At 39.6% G+C, this 3757-nt stretch overlaps 1 long non-coding RNA gene across 1 annotated transcript; it reads right to left on the bottom strand.

Moving 5' to 3' along the window:
• Nucleotides 1-460: 460 nt before the first annotated feature.
• Nucleotides 461-2000, bottom strand: LOC116658698. The gene is made up of 3 exons (XR_004313966.1): nt 1850-2000; nt 1547-1730; nt 461-908 (listed from the first exon to the last, which is right to left on the bottom strand). It is a non-coding gene; the product is annotated as an uncharacterized LOC116658698 (long non-coding RNA).
• Nucleotides 2001-3757: the final 1757 nt, after the last annotated feature.

The following is a 3757-nucleotide window of genomic DNA, read 5'->3' as shown; positions in this document are numbered from 1 at the left end:
GTTAATGTGTGAGACTAGCCTCTGCGGCAGGAGACTGCAGGCTTTGCTGACATATCTGCAAGAGAGAGGCTACTGTAAGCAGTGAACCTGAAAAGAATTCAATGCCCAGGCACTGCCATGAAGTTTGGGGGAGTTGTTAGGTCAAGTAAGACGGCCGCTGTCCCAGAAAACTGTATTTAATTAAAGATGCAAGCCAATCCAGCCCCAAGAACGTAAAGGGATGCAAACCTCTGCAGGGCACTGGGGGATGTGGAAGGCACAGTGCCTCTGGGTCCCTTACACTGCCTGGTAAAGAGAAGGCACACCGGGGCCTGGGGATCCGAGCAGCAAGCTGCCGTTGACAATGGAGCAGAAGCCAGTGAGACTGCTCCCTCGGGCCAAGCCCTGCACCATCTGTGGTGGAGCACCCCAATCCCGTGGGCCAGGAGTGCAGGAGCAGACTTTGAGAGGTGGTGAGAAGGGTCTTTGGACCTATGGGGCCAATGCCCAGTCTTAGGAGCATCAAAAGGCCTGTGGCTCATTCAGGGAGATGGGCTCAGCTTTGGAAACGAAAGGATCCAGGATTTGGAGTCAAATATACAGAGTTTGAGGCCACCCCACCCTGCCTCCCCTGACCCACCACTTACCAGCCATACAAGCAGCAAACTTCTCTGAAGCTCACTACCTCTGTCCAAAAAGCTGCATAGTCCCCGGCCCAGCTTCCTTGCAGAGTTGGACTCTAAACTGCTCTTCTGAGCCAACACTTCAACTGTGCCTCCATTTGGGGCAAAACCCAGCTCCCAAAGAAGCCAAGCTTGGTGAAATTCTCCCTCCATAATGACACCGTGGCCCCAGCCCTGGCTTTTCCAGACTTTTTCAGAGCTGCCTGGGGATCCCCGGACTGTCTCCTTGGGCTGGTGTAGCAGGTCCTGAGACAAAACAAGTAAGGAATTAATTGAAATGGCCCTTACCTCTGATGGCAGAAATGTGGGCACATAAAACAGTCAAATAAAATGTGGGTATTTAATTTCCAAGTGATTTGGGAAGAAACTAATTTTTAAATAATTTCTTTTTAAAATATTACATTACTTATATAAAACACATTATGAAAAGAATAGTATACAAAAAAGAAAATAAAAATCAGCCAAAATTTTAATACTCAGAAGTAACTGCTGCTAGTATTTTGGTAATTCTAACTTTGCTGTACACCTAAAACTAGCACAATATTGTAAATCAGCTGTACTTCGATTTAAGAAAAAGTATAAACACACACACACTATGCTTTGATGCTGAATAAAGTTTTATAGAACAAAGATTGACAGGAAGTGCAATAAAAAAATTCTGATAATTCTAAAACATTTTATGAATATATAAGTGTGAATGAATATATATATTTAAGCTTATTGTACTTTAAACTGCATATTATTTTATACTATTTATTAAATTTAACAATACAATGTTAACAGAGAATCCATAGGTATAGAAAATTCACACACACTTGTGTGTGTATATATATGTATACATATACATATATATATATATTTTTTTTTTTTTAGCAAAAACTGACCTCTGAGAAGGAGACTCTTGACTCATAAAGCCCTTTGTTCTGCTGAGTGCCTTGATTGGGTTTGGGTGTGCAAAATGAAGAAAAGGAAAATGTCACATGCTCCATCAGTGTAACTCATCCTGCAAGCCCCCAGCGCTTCAGTGACGTGTAAGTTTCAAAAATATTTGAGTGGGTGGTTTTGAATCTGAGTGGATGTGGGAAGAAGAAAAGTGAATTATTTATATATAAATATATATATAAACACACAGATATATATATTCCTTTAACAATTCTCCTAATAATGAATAATTATTGCAACCCAACCTGGCTGTGATGCATATTAATATCCTGCTGAATCCCGTTTGATAGTATCTTCTGCAAGAATTTTGCAAAGATATTTATAATGTAGGATTTGTCTGCGTTCTTTGAAAAGCTTTGATCAACGCTGCTTTGGTTTCTTATCATTTTGGAAGGTTTCTTCCTCTATGCCCTCTCAAAAAAAAACCATAAATATTACTAAATTTATCTTTTCCTTGAAGACTAAAAAATATCAGTATGAAACCATCTGGCTTGATACGTTTGGAGGTGTGGTTCCCTAATAATGTTCTCAGTTTTTTTTCATGACTATTGTTCTGTTTATTTAACTGCCTCATCTTGCAAAAAAAAAAAGGTAATTTACATTTTCCTGCAAAGTCTTCCATTTAATGTAGGTTTTCAAAAGTTGTATAATTATTCATCGTCCCTTCTTTCTTGATTAGCCTATTCAGTGGTGTATCTATTTATGTTTCATAGAAAAGCTTTTGAGTTTATTCATATATTCTGTTTGGTTTATTATTCATTAATGTCTGCCTTTATCTTAATTGGTTTTGTTGCTATTTTCCGAAGTTCTTAATTTCCATGCTTAGTTCATTTATTTTTATTCTTCCTTTGTTGGTACTCTTTCCAATTGTTTAAAGACCAGTTTTAATCACATCCCTTAAGTTTTGATAGGTAGTGTTTTGATTATCATTATTCTCAAGTCTGTAATTTCAGTTTTATTTTCTTCTTTAAAGAGGGATTTTTTAAAAATTACTTGGCAAAAGTATTTTCCCCCCAAGTTTTGTTATTTTTAAAATCATTTGATTGCATTTACATTTTTTAATGGGTTTCTTGGTGCCCTAAAATATGGTCAATTTTGGTAGATCATCTATGAGTGCTTAAAAGAAAGTGAATTCTCTGTTACCAGAACCAAGCGCAGTATATATTCATTAGGAACTCCTTATTAATCGTAGCATTTGAATCACATGCATCTTTATTTGTATCTACTTGATCTGCTGTGTGTCTACAGGAATCATTTGTTACTGTCATTGTCATTAAGTTTATTAATCCTTCCATTTCCTGCAGTCCATGTGTCAAGTATTTTGATAGCATGATATTTCATTCCAAAGATTTATGAGGCTTAGAGCTCCGTGTTTAAAGGGCTGTTCCATTACTCGAAGTCTTGCTTGCATTTCAGTCATGTCAATTTAACCTATCTAAAGTCAAAAACCCCTTCTTCCACAGAACTAGCTCCTTTCCTCATGTTCTATTTCTGTCATAGATTTCAACTTTCACTCGCCCCAGCTGCCCTCTCTGAGTCATCCCTGTCCTTCCTCTTTCCTTGCTTCCCAACAGTAAGGACAGCATTTGTCACTACCTTTATCCCAGGCTTGTAAATTTTCCTTCATCACAGTTCTCCCCCTTTCCTACATCACTGTCACTCCCAGAAAAGTGTTCCTATCAGCAGAGGCTGAGGCTCTCTCTAGGAGGTCAGGGAGTCTGCCTGTGGTCCCCACTGGCTCTGATCTGTGAGTTCTGAGCCCCGCCAGAACTGCAGAGCTGGGCTGTTGAACTCCTGTAACTCACAGGACACAGTCTTTGCAGGTGACACGAACCTCCACCATTGACTCACACAGTGCACATGGAGACTTCCACTCTGCGTGAGAAAGGGCATGTGCGTGTGTTGAGGCGGGAGTTGGTTGAAATTCCGTCTTCCAAGTTATCAGATATCTAACCCACATCCCTCCGTCTCCTTGAGAACTTCCACTTTCTCACAGAGTTGATTTCAGTGAGCAAGGCAAGAAAAATCAGTCTCAAAACAGCGCTCTCTCTCTCCTCTTCCTAACACTGGGTGGTAAGTAAGCAATCAGATACTGAGTAGAGGAAACTTGTCCTGCAAGGATACCTTGTTTCTCAGTTTTTACAAAGGTCCCA

The sequence above is a fragment of the Camelus ferus genome, chromosome 21 (assembly GCF_009834535.1).
Source record: "Camelus ferus isolate YT-003-E chromosome 21, BCGSAC_Cfer_1.0, whole genome shotgun sequence".
Taxonomy (NCBI): Eukaryota; Metazoa; Chordata; class Mammalia; order Artiodactyla; family Camelidae; genus Camelus; species Camelus ferus.
Note: the sequence above shows the minus strand (reverse complement) of the source record. Positions and strands in the feature narration are given on the sequence as shown.